The 15662-nt window shown below is 58.6% G+C and overlaps 1 long non-coding RNA gene across 1 annotated transcript; it reads left to right on the forward strand.

The window, feature by feature from the left end:
• The first annotated feature begins 703 nt into the window (after positions 1-703).
• LOC104848021 lies at positions 704-2545 on the forward strand. Its single transcript, XR_776285.3, has 3 exons — positions 704-1008; positions 1099-1274; positions 1410-2545. It is a non-coding gene; the product is annotated as an uncharacterized LOC104848021 (long non-coding RNA).
• The last annotated feature ends 13117 nt before the right edge of the window (positions 2546-15662 follow it).

Consider the following 15662-nt stretch of genomic DNA (forward strand, 5'->3'; position numbering starts at 1 on the left):
CCCAATTTCTCCATGCTGTGGAGAATTTGTCACACGCGCAGGTCTGTTTGATTTCATTAAACAGAATATTTAAGCATAAAAATTGTTTAATCGCCTTGTGTCATTATGAGATGAATTTCATTTTGCATACATTTGCATATTTCATCAGAATTAAGGCTGCTAATATGCAAATGAGAGACAGGTTGCGGCTGAGGTGTTTATTGTAATAGCTGCAGGCTGTTCCACTTGGACAGCTTTCTAGGTGGTGGGGAAGGCGGGGGAGGGAGCACTTGGGGCGGCTGCGAACACTCCGGGAGGCCCTGGACTCTGGGGCTTCTGCCTTCCCTGCCCAGTGAAGACGGGTGGGCGTGGCGCAACTCCGCCGCCCTTCGGACTGGCCAATCAGGGTAGGCGGTGCTGGGGACACAGAAGTAGGCCGGGCTGCCTGCCCCAAAGGCTCCTGGGAGCAGGTGGATACTAGGGCTGGGCTGAGAGACCAGGGCGAGCCTGTGGCCCTGCTGTTTGCCCAGCTCGCCCCCAGGAAGAGCAGGTGACATTCTAGAAGCTTCCTCGGCCTTCTCCCTCATGTTTGTGCTGCTGCCTCTCCTTCTGCCTGCTTTTTTTCCTTACCCTTTGTTTCCTCCTTGGCTTTGTTTCAAGCTCTATTTAGTTTCTTCTTTCTTTCTTTCTTTTTTTGGGGGGGTACTGGGGATCGAACTCGGGACCTTGCGCTTGCGATGCAGGTGGGTGGCACCACTGAGCTAAATCCCGGGCCCTGTTTAGTTTCTTTTTAGCCTTTATTTCTGCCTTGCCGTTTTTCCTTCTCCAGCTCCCTCCTGAACTTCTGGTGGACTGCTGTCCCTGCCTATAACTTCCCTTCCGGCCCTTTCCCATCCTGCCTCCCTGGCTCTTGTCTGGGTTCCCTCTTGCCCGCTCCCGGTGGCCCCCGTCCTGTTGGCCACCACCCTGGAGAGCATCTGTAGCAGCCAGGAGTGACCCGAGGTGCGGATGGAGGCTGGTGAGGCCGGGGTGAGTGGCCTCCCCGCTGCACTGGAATCCTCGATGAGATTCTCCTCCTTGGAAGGTCAGAGATTAGATACATATCATGTTCCTCTTCAGGGTCGGAGCCTCTGATCCCCAGGACAGCCACTTCCGCGTTCCCCCCCAGGCACAGAGGGAGGAGAGAACAGGCACTCGATGAATCAGCCTCCAGGCCCACGGTCTGCTTCATGCGGAGCCATCACAGAAGAAAGTGTCAACTGAGCCTCCTCCCACTTCCCGGAAGGCCTCCCTCGGTGAGAACGGCCAGCACCGGGGAAGGGTGTCTCCGAGGGAGCAAAGCCGAAGGGCAGCGGAGCCAGCCGCTACCCCAGGTCCACCAAGCCCTCTCTCCGGGACTCATTTCCCTTTCCTGTCTTGTAATTCTCAAGAGCCTTCCTGAGCTGCGGCAGGCCGAAGACGGCTAGGAAGGGATGCTGTGTCTGCGAAATCAAACACTGTGCTCTACACCAGACCTCAGGCGGCTGACGGTGGGGTGGAGAGGGGAGCAGCAGCAGCCTTCAGTGAGAACTACAGTGAGAACTGTGTCGACCCAGCCCTCCGGCTGCTCTCTTGGAGTAGTCCTGGGGCCCACATCTTGGGCCCCACTACAATCCCCTGTAGTCCTAGGGAGCATTTCCCCTAAAACACCCAAGGGTCCTTCGGAGAACCATTGTTTTCCTATCTCTCTCAGCATCTCCCTAGAGTGGGTAGGGCAGCATCTGCCAGTCTCACCACCCTCCACCAGATTAGCTGTTCAGGCCCGAGTTGTAGAGCCGGAGCAATTAAATCAGAATTAATTGGCTGGTAGGCAATCTCCTTCCAATCCGAGCAGTCAGGAGCCGCGGCCTATTTTGCTGAGTCGACAAGCCCAGCACAATGCACATGTGGGGAGGGGGTGTCCACGGAGCTGCTGGGAATTGGAGGCGTCCTCTCCTCCCTGCCTCCAGCCAAATACAACAGCCCGCCGGATCCCAGCAGCCCTGCAGGGAATCCGGCTTCGCTGGTGCGGAACTTTCCTGAGTAGAACTTTGATTTGGCAACTTCAGAGCGCTTAACCTGGGGATGTTTCTCAATGTGATTCTGTTTCAAGTTTTAATATCTGTATCCTTTTCCCCGTCACAAAGGCAATGCATTTGTTATTGACTCTTAAAAATCAATTATTGAAAATATGTAAGGGGGCCGGGGGGTGTAGCTCAGTGGCACCATGCCTGCCTGCTTCGCAAGCACAAGGTCCTGAGTTCGATCCCCAGAGCCGGAAAAAAAAAGGAAATACGTAAGGCTTAGGAGGCCACACGTAAAATTGTGCCTGCATACATACGAGCACTTGATAAAGGGGAGGAAATCTGCAAGAATACACATCAAGCCGTCCAGGAAACCTGGCCCTGGTGTGTGCGTGGAGCGGGGGAGAGGGAAGCTTAATGGGTACCAGTGTGAGTCGCAGTGTTTGGTGCTGATGTGTTGTGTAGGCGTTGTTCACGTCCGTGATAATAAAAGTGATACAGGAGCTGTGAAAGAGCCGTGACCTCCAGCCTCCCGCCCCCCGCCAGGGATGACCCAGAAGCGGGAGGCTGGGCCTCTGATGGCTCCCTGCACAAGCTTGCTGACTCCGGCCCACTCGGCTTCGGTGTCCTGACTGCGAGCTGAGGAGCACACGTGACACTGCCCTCCACCGCGCGAGCCAGCAGCAGGACGGGGCTCCACACCGCGCCAGGAGTGTGGTGAGGGCAGCAGAGTGGACCCAGCCCCTCGGTTCCTTCCCAGAGCTGCTAAGCACGCTCGACCTGGGTAGCATCAAAGTCCCCAGGGTGCAATGAGTGCCCCACACGTCACCCAGCAAGATGCTACATACGGCAGGCCAGCCTCCAGAGGCCCGATGTCCTCTCACCTCCAGAACCCAGAATGGAGAAGGCACAGCGGCTGAAACAATGGCCTCAGAGCTGGATGGCGTGCCCGTCCCCAGCCCTGAGGTCCGAGTTCAGTGCCTGCCTTTGTCACCTGGAGGACTCGGGCCTGTTCCTCTGCCTCTGTGGGGCCTCATTTCCCCACCCAAGACGTAGTGACCTAGCATGTGTGCACTGCTGGAGAGACGCTGTGAGATGTACGACTGTTTTCTTTCCTTGAATCCCACCGGCCAGTCCTTGGGGCCCAAGGGATTGAGGCTGGGGAGATGGGAACACCGCGAGCCAGCTGAGTGTGGGGTGTGAGGGGGTGAGGGGCCCGTGGGACCCCAGCCCGGGCCACGTAGTGAGCCCTCAACCTCGCTGCCTCCCGGGAGCCAGTGGCTGATGACTCCGCAGCCGGCGTGGCAGGAAGTGGGCCTGAAGGTGAGTGTTTGTGTAAGACGCCCGGCGCGGGTGGAGGGCCCAGCGACTGTAGCGGGAGGGCCTGGAAACCTGAGCGCTCCCGCCACCAGTCACGGGGTCACCAAACTCAGACTAAATAAGTCTGGTGGGCCGGCTGTCTGCAAAGCAGTCCAGGGACGGCAGGGATTGGGGGGGTGTGGGGGGCACCGTCCACAGCACGAGCTGTGTCAGGCCGAGCTGAGGCCACCCCCGCAGTGGAGCCCAACTGTGAATGGACCGCTGTGGGTTTTTTTTCCCTTCCGATTTCTGCTTCTTAATGGGAGAGCGGGAGGGAGGGGGCTGAAGGGCAGCGGCCAGGTTCTCCTTTGCTCCAGGCTCGTGGATGCATATTTTTCTCTCTTCTTTGGGCCTGGAGCCAGGCACTCAACCCCAAGGGGTCTCAGGATGGCTGTGTGGCCTTAGACTGGTTGATGATCCCCTCCGTGTCTTTTTACTCCTCATTTATTGGGTGTGCAGGACACACTAGCACATAGGTGACAAAGAACTCCCTCTGGGCAGGAGCTGGGCCCTGGATTCAGAGGGGTAAATTGAGGACCCAGACCGGATGCTCTTGCACAGTGGACAACATGTGTAACTGCACAGGGCAGTCCTGGGCAGGAGCACAAACGAGTGGACCTGCCCAGAACATTCCCGAGTGCCTGCTCTGTGCCAGACCCTGCCCCTGGGACTCAGAACTTCAGATCAATGTGATGAAAATGATGCCCCCCTTCCTCTTTTTCCTCTTAGTAGCCCTGGGAGTTGAACCCAGGGACACTACCACTGAGCTACCTTTCCACCCTTTTTAGCTTTTATTTTGAAACAAGGTCTTGCTGAGTTGCCCAGCCTGGCCACAAACTTGCAACTCTCCTCTTAAGCCTCCCGAGTAGCTGGAATTACAGGTATGCACAGCCACACCCCACTTTTCTCCCTTTTCTTAGAGATGAGGAAAGCTCAGAGAGGCCAAACCACTCACCTGAGTTTGCACAGCCAGGAAGGGTTAATGGCAAGATTTAAACACGTCTAATGCTGGAGCCCTTCCCATGTGTCATTACCTTCTCACAGTGAACGTTAACATCCCTTCTAAAGTTCCAGGCTCCTGCCTAAGTGTCATAGGTGAAAGGTGTGGTAACAGCATACGAATCAGTGGACAAGCAGTGGCATATCCATGCCGTGGAATACTATCCAGCCTTGAAAAGGACAGGAATTCTGACCACGCTACAGTATGGGTGAAAGTTGAGGACATGATGGTGCTGGGAGGAAAGGTCACAAAAGGACAAATTGCTTCATGGTTCCACCTACACCCCGGTGCTCAGAAGAGTCAAACTCACAGAAATAGTGGGAATGGGGGTCCGAGGGACTTAGAGCTACTGTTTCACGAGTTCTGTGAATGGGCGGTGGAGGCGCTGGCACGACAAAGTCACATGCGCTCAGCGCCCCTCCTGCTCTGACACACTTGACGACGGGGCGATAGCTGTTCTGTCGTGTGCGTTATACCGCAGTAAAAGCATCACCGCTTTACAGGGTGCCCGTGATTCCCCCGGCCCCGCCCCAGGTGGGCTGCTGCCCATGCGGGCTCTGATTCCCCTCTCTGCCCTCCGTCCCCAGCAGGCACCAGTTCCTCTGCCCCGGCTTCTCCCAGCTCAGGAGGGGACACTGCCCTGTCTGTCCGTGACAATAAGAAGATGACCCCATATGTGTAGCCCCAGCTGCACATGAGGACATACGCGGGTTCCTCAAATGGCCGGGACCTGGAGAGAGTTCTCCCTGGGCATACAAAGTCCAGCTTTTGAGACCCCTTGGAAAAGCCCCAGTTCTCAAGGAAGGTCTCTGTGGGGCCCACCTTAACCATAACCTCTGCAGTTTCTTCTCCAAGTCTCAGGCAGCCCCTAGTATCCCCTCCGAATGCCACAGCCAGGACACAGTGACCAGGCCCGGTCCCCTTGGCAGGTCCCACTGAGCACATCCTTCTCCAAACCCTGCCAAGGACCTGGGGACCTAACCCCCGGCTGCCAGCTCTCACCGAAAGATCATCACTCACACGGGCTGGCACAGCTGTCCTGGCACCAGGGGTCCCTCCCAGACTCAGGAGCACCCTTCCCCACTCAAGATCTCCTGCGGGCACCCCAAGGATGTGACACCCTGGGCCCTTCCCAGGTGGTGAAATTGAGACGCGAGCAGCCAACGCAGGCCATGGACAGTAGCCCATCTCCCAGAACTGAGAGCGGATTGCCTCATCTTTCCAGGCACAGGGCAGAAAGCTGGAGACAGGACAGGGTGGGAGGGGGCCTGGGAAGCTCAGCTCGCCTCTACCTGACTTGTGCCCCAGGGACAGAGACCACTGTGCAGAAAGCCCACCCGGGCCATGCCCATCGGGAACAGGGACAGGGCTGTGGAGATTGGGAAGAGGAGCCTTGGCCGGACATGGTAGGGGCGTGGCGCTAATCGGGGAGTCCCTTGAAGGCTTCTGTGTGTCTTTCGGTACTGTAAGGGCTTGTTTTGACGTCGGGAACTCTAGGAAGAAAAGAGGTTCATTTAGCCCACAGCCTTAAGGTTGCCATATTTGGATCTGGAAAGTGCCCAAAGGCCCAGGTGTCCAAGGCCTGGGCCTCCGTGAGGCCCTACCGAGAGGTGGTGGACACTCTAGGAGTATACGGGGCCTGGTGGCAGATAGGTCACTGGAGCTGCGCCCTTGGAGGGAGCTGTGAGACCCCGTCCTCTTCCTCTCTGTCTTTTCCAGCCACCGTGAGGTTAAGGGGCCCTACTGAGCCACCCACTCCCACCGTCGTGTACCAAGTGGCCATGGACTGTGACTTTGGAAACCGCGACTCAAGTCAGACCTTTCCTGCTCTAAGTTGTTCCTCTTGGGTGTTTGGTCACAGTGTGGGGCAGCTGCCTGAGACAGAGGCTGAAACCACAGACAGCTCATGCCATCCGCCTCTCTGGTGGCAGAGTGGCTCAGGGAACCACACAGCAAGACAGCAGGTGTCGACTGTCTGGTCCCTGCCTCTTCTCACAAAGCCACCAGGATTCCACCCGATGAGCTTGTCCGACCCTAATCACCGCAGAGCCCCCACCTCCAGACACTGCAGTCCGGCTGAATTCCCACCTCTTGGTTCCTCCCGTGGGGATCCCACCCGGAGCCCTGGGGCTGCGCTCACCCTCCCAGCAGACTATAGCAGCCCTCCGCACCTCTCAGATTACTGCCTCCCCACTGGGGCTGAAGCCTGGCTGCGCTGGGGCAGGAAGTTCTCCAGGCAGCTGGAGCCCTGAGGGTGGCAAGCACGTGGGGCCTCACCAGGGCAGTGCCAATCGGAGAGCAGAGGTCAGCGGAGCACGAGCAGCCGAGACAGCAGGGTGTGGGGGGTGCGGGCCGGGCCACACTCGTGCACAGGAAGGACGGAGCTCCACACCTGGGGACAGCAGGAAGGGGCCTGGCAGGGTGACCGGGATGGGGTGCGTGCTGAGTGTGCCGTGGATCCGGGGGAGAGGAAGGCGGGGCTCGGAGGCGGCATGGGGAGGGGTGGGGGAGCAGGGCTTGAGGGACAAGGTGGGTTCCAGAGCGCGGAGCCAGGGAGGTCTCTAGAAGCTGCTGGGCATGAGGGCTGGGCAGGGGAGGGTGTGCGTACAGGATGCCTCACGGGGCCCAGGCCCAGACCCTCTGTCGGGGGAACCGGGAGGACTGAGGGGAGAAAAGCCCGCAGCCACACGATGCCCGTGGGGGCCAGCGGTCCTGACCCTGCTCACTGACAGGTGGGGAAACTGAGGCATCTCCTAGCAGCCTTTTCCCAGGTGATGCAGGAGCCCCGCCCTGCAGGCCTGGGCTTCGGGACCCGTTGGCTGCCTAGGGGACATGAGCGGAGGTCAGAGGGACAGACGGCTTCATCGGTGGGCGTGTCAGTCTTCTCGGTCAGCACGTTGTGATCAGGTGAACGTGTCCCTGTCCCTTCCTTCCAGGAGTTCTTGGGGAGACAGACACTCAGACCTGCCAGGGCAGCCGGGGTGACAGCTCAGTCTGGAGCACATGAGCTGTACTTCCCACCACCTCAGGAAGCAGAAAACTGTGTTGTAGAGAAAGAAAGGTCAGGGAGGAATTGCTTTATTATTTCATGCTCTCGGCGTTTGCTGGTAGTCCAAAGGGGAGAGAAAGAGTTGAGCTTCACGAAGGCACGTGCAAAGGCCCTGCATCCTGAAAGTGCATTCATGTGCTGCTTTGACTGGAGAGGAAGTTCCCGAAAGCAGGGCTGGCCTGGGGTCCTGGTCCATGCTACAGAGCGTACACCTCGGCGCTCACACAGCCCACCTGGAAGCCCACTTCCTAGAACATCAGATGGTGCTCTTTCATATTGCTTTTGTGAACCAGGGGCCTCCCTTTGCACATAATACCCCGATCCCAAAGGCACACGGCCTCATGGCTTCTCCCGTGAGCTTTCGCTGTGTGACCTCATTCAACCAAGAGGCAGGAGCAAGTCTGCCTGGCGCCAGCCCGACGCCAGCCCGCTCTCTTGCTTCCCTCCTTTCTAAAATGAGACCTGGCTGGGACTAGGGAAGCGACACAGGCCAGTGTCCGGGGGAGCATTCGGCACTCAGTGGGCCCTCGCGGAGTATCCGCAGTGTGTGGGCTCTGCCTTTGCTCTCGCCCTACAGGAAAGGCCTGAGTGTGATCATCTCCGTTTTCAAGAACAAGGAGCTGGAGCTTTCTGCAGAACAAGGGGCTCAGGGCTGGAGCGGGGAGGCCCTGGACTGGATCCCGAGTCCTCAACTTGTAGCTGCCCTGCCTCACTGTGTCTGATCTCAGCCTCCAGATCCAGGCTCCCGGCAGGTGGCTTCGGCCTGGGGACCCAGTTTCAAGCTCAGAAATGACCTGGTCAGCCTCCACCAGCAGAACCAGCTGTGCCTGGGACCTCAGTTGTTCTTCCAAAGCTGGAGCACGAGTTCCAGAATCAGGTGGCCCAGGGTTCAAATCCCAGCTCTGACCACTTGCGGGCGGAGGCACTGGTGACTGACCCATCTTCGAGGTGACGTGGCGGCCGGCTCCTAAAGCCTTCCTGCACTGACGCGAGAGGGCGGTGGAGTTAGCTCAGGAGAAGCCGGCCTGTCCCTGAGGCCCGGCCCGAGGAGCTCCGTGGCCATCCAACGGCTCCCACGGCTGCCTTCCTCCCGCAGATGCCCATGGGAAAGTCTGAGTTTCGGGGTCCTCGGTCACCCGGCCCAGGAGCTTCCTGCCGGCCTGCGGTGAGTAGGAACAGGCAGAGTACGGCCACCGAGAGCCGAGGGCTCCTTCGGGTGGGCCCCATGCTGGTGCGCCGAGCTCCGGGTCAGAGAGGACTCGGAGAGCTCTGTGGGCAGTGTCAGGCCCTGCACAGCCAGCAGAGCCCGCACACGGAGGCCTTGGTCCACCTCCGGGAGGCTGGGTGCGTGTCCCGGCCCCACGCCTCTCCAGGCGAGGGAATCTCGGGGACACGGGCTGATGGCCTTGGCCTCCTCCGCTGCTCATGAGGCCCAGGTGAATGGAGAGCCAGGCGGGCCGGGTCCCTTGCCGGGAGCAATGAGACGCCAAGAACAGGACCTAGAGAGGCAGGCGAGGCTTTAACAAGCTTCTGGAGGGACTTTGAACCCCCGCTCCCTTCGCACCTTATTGAGTCTGGTCCTTGCCGATCTGGTTACAGCCTGCGATTTCAGTTTATGATCCAATAACCCATTTGAAAGCTTGTAAATAGCACGGTTCTGCTCGCTGCTCCCTCCTGCCCTAGGGGGTTGCCACTGAACACAGACGGGGGCCTCACTCCCTGGCTCGTTTCCAGGTGGCCTGGGCGCCCTGCAGAGATGCTCCGAGGACGGGGCCTGAGCCAAGCGGAGCTGGGCCCGGCCTGGACCGCGGGACAGGTGGACCCCAGCCCCGCCTGGACGGCAGGAGTCACCACAGCCAGGGAGGTGCTCCCTCCTGCCCTAGGGGGTTGCCACTGAACACAGACGGGGGCCTCACTCCCTGGCTCGTTTCCAGGTGGCCTGGGCGCCCTGCAGAGATGCTCCGAGGACGGGGCCTGAGCCAAGCGGAGCTGGGCCCGGCCTGGACCGCGGGACAGGTGGACCCCAGCCCCGCCTGGACGGCAGGAGTCACCACAGCCAGGGAGGGGGGGCGTGCGGGCACTTGGCTGTGGCCCGCTGCTCCCCATTCCTCGTCCAGAGCCAGGCGAGGCCATCGGCACCCTCCAGGTGCCCCGCGGAGCCATGGAGGAAGCAGCTGGGCACGCATCTGCGGCTCCTCACATCCGCGGGTGCGCTGCACTTCCTGGCCTCCTCACCACTGTTGTCCAGGCTGCTGGGCCAGAGCGGATGCCAGAGGCGTGGGGCGGGGCCACCCCAGACGCTCCTGGGGATGCCCAGGGCCTGTGGCTGAGTTGCAGATGCAGAAGCCAGACCCAGACAACAGCGGGTCGGCAAGGCACTGTCAGCAGGCGGTGAAGGGGAGTCCAGGCAGGTAGTCCCGGCTCTCTGGGAGGCTGAGGCAGGAGGGTCTCAAGTTCAAGGCTAGCCTGGGCAACTTAGTGACATAGACCATGTCTCAGAATTTAAAAAAATAAAGAAAAGCTGGGGATGCAGTTCAGTGCAAAGGTCCTGGGTTCAATCCTCAGTACTAAAAGAAAAGAGAGAGAGAGAGGCATGGAAAAGGGAAAAAGGAGAAAAGGAGGGAAGGAGAAAAGGAAAAGTTAGCGTCAATGGAAGCCACTGACTTTGGGGCTGTTTGTTTTGAAGCAATAACTGACTGTTACACTGGGGGCCTGGCCACTTTGTTTCCCAAGCAATGCAGGTCGTGGCTTTCGGGACCCCCTAGATGAAGAGACCGGAGCAGTGGGCTTCTGTCTCCTGGGTCTGGCGAGGCACGGCCATCCCCAGGGGAGCAGCGTGGCACCTGCTGGTCTCTGCCCTGTCCCGGGATCTCCTTCAACACTTTCTCCTCCCTCCCCGAGGATCCCTGCGAGCAGTGTGATGCCAGCACAATGTTAGCGACCATCCCCACCCCTGACACCACTGCGCCTCCCCTTGGTCATCTCGCGCCCATCCGGAGGGATAGGACTCACTCCGTCATGCGCCGCGCTCTGAGGCTCGGGGTGGGGTGGGCACCGGGCCCCCCTCTCCTGCCACCTGGGCTGCGGGTCTCTTATTCTCACCCCTGCATCCCTGCCGTGGGCCATCCCCTGGCCACGTTTTCTCTGAAACAGTCTGAGCCCGTGGTGGCCCCAGGCCTTGGCTGTCCTGTCTGGGCCGAGGCTGGGAAGCAGCATCTGGAGGAGCCTTGGGCCCAGGTGGCCTCCGTGTGCCATCCTCTCTGCCCGCACAGCCCGGCCCATCTCCCTGCTCCCAGACTCCTGCACCCCTCTGATTTCCAGCACCCAGCATGGGCCAGGCTGCAGTAAAGTCCATCACCATGTCCTGAGGAGCCTCCCAAGCCGATGGCCACGGCAGCCACAGACACTGGCTTCGGGGGGCCCTTGGTCTGCAGCCTGCAGTTGGTGACACTGCAGAGAGGACCCATGAGGGCACCGTCTTGACGCCAACTCCAGCAGATTGCTCGTGGCTGCCTGCAGGCGCCAGAGCGCAGAGGGGAATGGTGCTGTGATTGATTAGACGCGTCTGCCGCTTATCTGGTAGAGTAGGGGTGGGCTGCACAACTTAGAAGAAGAGGGGACCCCTCCTGCGGGACCTGGAAGTCTCTCAGAGTCCTGAGAAGGGAGCTGAGCAGAATAATACTTAAGGGTGGGCATGTGGATCCAGTAGGCATATACTGTGCGCCTACTGTATACTCTGTATTTCCCAGGTGGAGAATTTTGCTGAAAGTACCACAGCCGAGGTACAAGGGACGTCAGCCAAGAAAGTTTTGAGGGCAGAACGGTGAGCGCAGGAAGGCATGTGAGGGGCACGGAGTGTGGGGCCGCGCAGGGCACCCTGGGGCGGCACTGTCCTCCCATCCCAGTCTCCTCCCTCCCCTCGCAGAGAAATAGATGGGAGCCACAGCGCTGCGGTGGCTTCTCCCTGAGTCTCCCTGTCTTGGGGCCTTCGGCACAAGCCCCTGCCACCTTGAAGATGCCATGCTGCTATTTTACACCTCCTGCCAATGGCCTGCCTGCTGCCCCAGCCACCGCTGTGACATGCGCCTCCTACAGGGAGCCCGGTGTCCCCCAGCGGACAGCACTGGGCGGCTGGGTACAGGCACACGCCCAGGCAGGTGACAGCTGCGGGGACCCTGAGCTCCCCTGCCTCCTTGGCCCGTGGCCAGCCTCTCTGGAGGCCTCAAGGGACCCCACCAGCTGTGACACGGATGCTGTCCCCTGGCCCCGCTGCCCTACAGTGTGACATGAGAGCCTGCATTCTCATCTGATCAGTGGGCACAGCGGTGGAACCCGGGCTGGTCTCGAACGCACCCTGGGGATCTTTGTGGGGTCAGCCCAGGGCTGACGCGGGACAGGTGCCTGTGGAGGGTGATGCATCTCACTGCTCACAGCCGGCTTTGCCTTGTCCCTACCCTCATCCTGCTTGATGCTGCACTGCCTGACGTTGCGTGAGGTGTTTACCGAACCATTATTAGTCACCTTTCTGTCGCTGGGACACAATATCTGACACCCACAACCTGAGGGAGGAGAGGCTTATTTTGGCCCATGGTTCGGGGGGTTCCGTCCATGGTCGGCTGTCCCCGGGGAAGGAGCATCAGGGTGGAAGGGCCTGGTAGAGGAGAGCCACTCACGTCACGGCAGCCAGGAAGCAGAGAGCAAGGGAAAAGGCAGAGAGGAAGCGGGCAGGGACAGATACAGAGTCCCCATGCTGCACCCTCGTGACCAGCCAGACACGCCGCGGACTATTTTAGAGGCCCCAGCACCTCTGAAGCCGGTTCAGTTGACCAAGATCGACTATCGCAGACACACGGCAGAGGCCTTGGCTCAGGGCGTGGCGCACGGCGGGTGCTCGGCAAGTGGGCGGAGAAGAGGAGTGGTCCTTGCTGCGGTGATCCTCTCCTCTCCACACCGGCTTCTCGGGTGTCTGGCACTCGTTCAGCTGGACCCATTCCTTCATTCAAGTCACTGAACACCTTCCACGTGCCGCACACAAGCAAGACTCCAGCAAGCAACGCCGTGTGGGCACGTGGCGCCTCGGGACGGCAGTCGGAGTCCTCGTTATCAGAGCGGATGTCGTGACAGACCACTGATCTCGTGGGCCGGGGTGCAGCTCAGGGGGAGAACTTCCTAGCGTCCCAGCACGCACAGGCCCTAGGTTGCATCAAAAACATAACAGTAGTAATAGTAATAATGATACTAACTGTGATAATATGGCCAAGTGTTACCCACACTCGTGCTTGTCCTCTGCTTTGTACCTAGGATCGAACTCGGGACCTTGTGCTTGCCAGGCAGGCACAGCAGCCCTGAGCTACAGCCCTGGCTTGTGCTCGTTCCTAGAGGAAGAGGCTGCTTGGTGGCTGCTACGTGTCAGCCTGGACCTTCGCAGGAAGGAGGGCGAGGAGAAGATCGTGGTGGCTCCAGTCTCCACGGAGCCAGGGCAGCCCTTGGCGGCAGAAAGCCCTGTGCATGGCAGTGGCCTGTGCTTCCCGCGGAAGCCTGGTTCCAGAAGGTGTCACTCATTGCCCCGAGCTAGAGTGTACATTGTGATCTCCGGTGACTCAGGCAGAGGGCAAAGGCTCTGGCCGAGTAGGCACAGGACGGAGAGTGAGGGTGACCCTTCTCCAGCATGTGCAGAACCTCAGAGGCTGCTCAGCCCCAGCCCTGGCACTGCCGCACTCTGCCCAAGTCTGTTTCTCAAAGCCAGCTGCCCTCTGGTATCTGAAATGTGCATCCACACCCCAAATTCAGACACGTGCGTTACAATCCAGTGTCAGCCATAGTGGGCCAGAACCTGCTCTGCACGAAAGCTGGGGTCCAAACCCTGGCTTGAGCACTAAGTTATGCGGCCTCAGGAAAATTACCTTCCCTCTCTGTACCTGTTTTGTCATCTATGAATCAGGGATAGTAACAGTGTCTACCTCGTGTGAGGATATTAGAAGAGGAAAATGAGTCTAAGTATGAAAAGCACTTAGAATAGTGTTTGGCACTAGACATTGGGATGGATTTGCCATTCTGAACATCATGAGCACTTATTTGGAGCGGGCATCTTCTAACGAACAGCACGATCCTGAGATCAAAGGGTACAAGTCGCTTTGCAAAAGTCACATTTCTTTTTGGTAGTGGCGTGAGGGGTGCTGATTCCTGAAAGGGATTGTTCCACATCCCCCTTCCTGGTCTCTAATGGTTCACCCTGTAGCAGTGTGAGAATTTCCAGCCTGCTCTGCACCCCGGTGGGCAGAGCTACTTCCCCAGCTCTTGATGTTGGACTTGGCCACTAGGCCCTTAGCAGCTGCCCTGTAGGTGGAAGGAGGAAATTTCCTCCCCCGCTCTGCAACCTGGCCCTCGTGAGACTCATGGGGCGGAACTGGTACAGACCTGCAGCCCGCAGCTAAGCCAGCTTGGCACAGGTGAGATCAATGCAAGGCTGTCTCTGAGCAAAAAATATAAATCGGTGGTATGGTCAACTACCGTAGCACACAGCACATTGTTACCAGGCTTAGCTAACTGATACATGCACCAGCGTCCCGCCCCCAGGGCTTCTAAAAGTGATACGCGTGCCGTCTGTGGGACAACGGTAGGCGCGCACAGTTGGGCACCGTGTCGTGGTCAAAGACGGGCACATGGGAAGGCGATCCCAGGAGGTGACGTTGCTCGGCTACCTTGTAGCCATCTTCAGTCATGTAACCCTATAATCCATCGCATTCACCCAGTGCCAAAATCAAGGGAGAAGGCACTTCTGACCACAGCCCGTCACTGGGCCATGTGTTGCTGTTGCGAGCCTCCCGCTCACTTTGCCGTGCTGTTCGTTGTTGCCTCTGCCATTACCGTCGCCCCTTCTAGCCACTCCTTCAGTCACGGCCAGAGTCCCTCCTTCCTTCTTCCTTGGGGTCAGTGCCCACCCAGGACCGGTGTGCGCCTCTGTCCCCTCTCCGCCCAACCTGTCCTTGATGTTCCCAAGAAACAGGGAAGAGTGTTAAATTTGTTCTTGGCTACTTTTCCTTGCAACTCCCAGCGGCCCTGCTTACAAACTGAATCAGTTATCAGCTAGTTAGGCTGCAGTCCCCGAGGTGCCGCGTGAATACAGATAGGGACCCATGCATTATTCAGTGCGAAGACGGGAGAAATGAGCAGCGCGTCCAAAGCCAGAACAGCAGTGGCAGTAAGGGAATAATTAGCGAGCTGTCACTTGTCCCTGTCACTGTTTCCTCCCTGAACACATGAGGGAAAATAAAAAAATTTAAAAAAAAATAATTTTTAGAGGAAGAAGAAGAAAGGCAGAGACGATCAACTCGCTTCTCAAGGCAGCTGCTGGGTTAAAACGTGACAGCAAAAAACTCGAAGCCAGGGCTCTGGTTCAGCTCACAAAGCCACGGCCTGGGGACCCCCCTTCCCAAAGCTTTATCGAGCTCCCCTTCCTGCCTGGTGATTCCGGAGCCCTGGCCTGGCCGACTTCCACTCAGACACGATGCGCGTCTGTCTCCATAGTGCCTGGGAATCAACTCCTGCCCCCTGTGGAGGGGGTGGGGTCCTGGGAGGGGGCACGAGGGCGCCAGCCCGAGGGGCAGAGCCGCCGGCTGCCAAGGCTTGAGGTGACCTTCCAGGAGGAGACCGGGAGGAGGCTGACAAGCGCGGCGCTCAGCTCATTTGGGAACTGTGTGTTTGATTATTCATGAGTTTACGCGCACAGAAAGAAATCATTTTGTTGCGTGACTCCTCACCGTTTCTGGTGGAAGCTATTTTTATTTATCTATTAATGTCTTGTTAGAATTTTTTTTTTTTGATGCTGTGTGCTGGTTTGCCACTTGGGGTATGGAACCAGACGTGGGAAGGCCCAGGATGTGCCGAGAGCGAGGCCAGCTTTCTCCGAGGCTCCCCCTGCCTTGGAAAAATGGCCCCGGGGACGTGGGCAGGGCGCGGGCAGGAGGAAGGCTGGGAGTATTGTCCTTCTCCTTCAGGCCGCTGCCCATTAGAAGGGGACAGGCCAGTGGCTTTCTGTGCTGGGACTGCGCAAGATGGGTTGGGGAGAAGCTCTTCATAAGTAGGGTCAGAAAGTCCCCACACCTGGAGAAAGGGACTCGGCCTAGATGACCTGGGGAACCTTCCAAAATCAGGGCCCAAGTGTACTGCAAAGCTGTCCTTCTGTGACTCCCAAGTCACCTTTCTTTGCTAAAATACCTCTGCTTCCTTACTA

The sequence above is a fragment of the Fukomys damarensis genome, unplaced genomic scaffold (assembly GCF_012274545.1).
Source record: "Fukomys damarensis isolate Sample0158 unplaced genomic scaffold, DMR_v1.0_HiC HiC_scaffold_12, whole genome shotgun sequence".
NCBI lineage: Eukaryota > Metazoa > Chordata > Mammalia > Rodentia > Bathyergidae > Fukomys > Fukomys damarensis.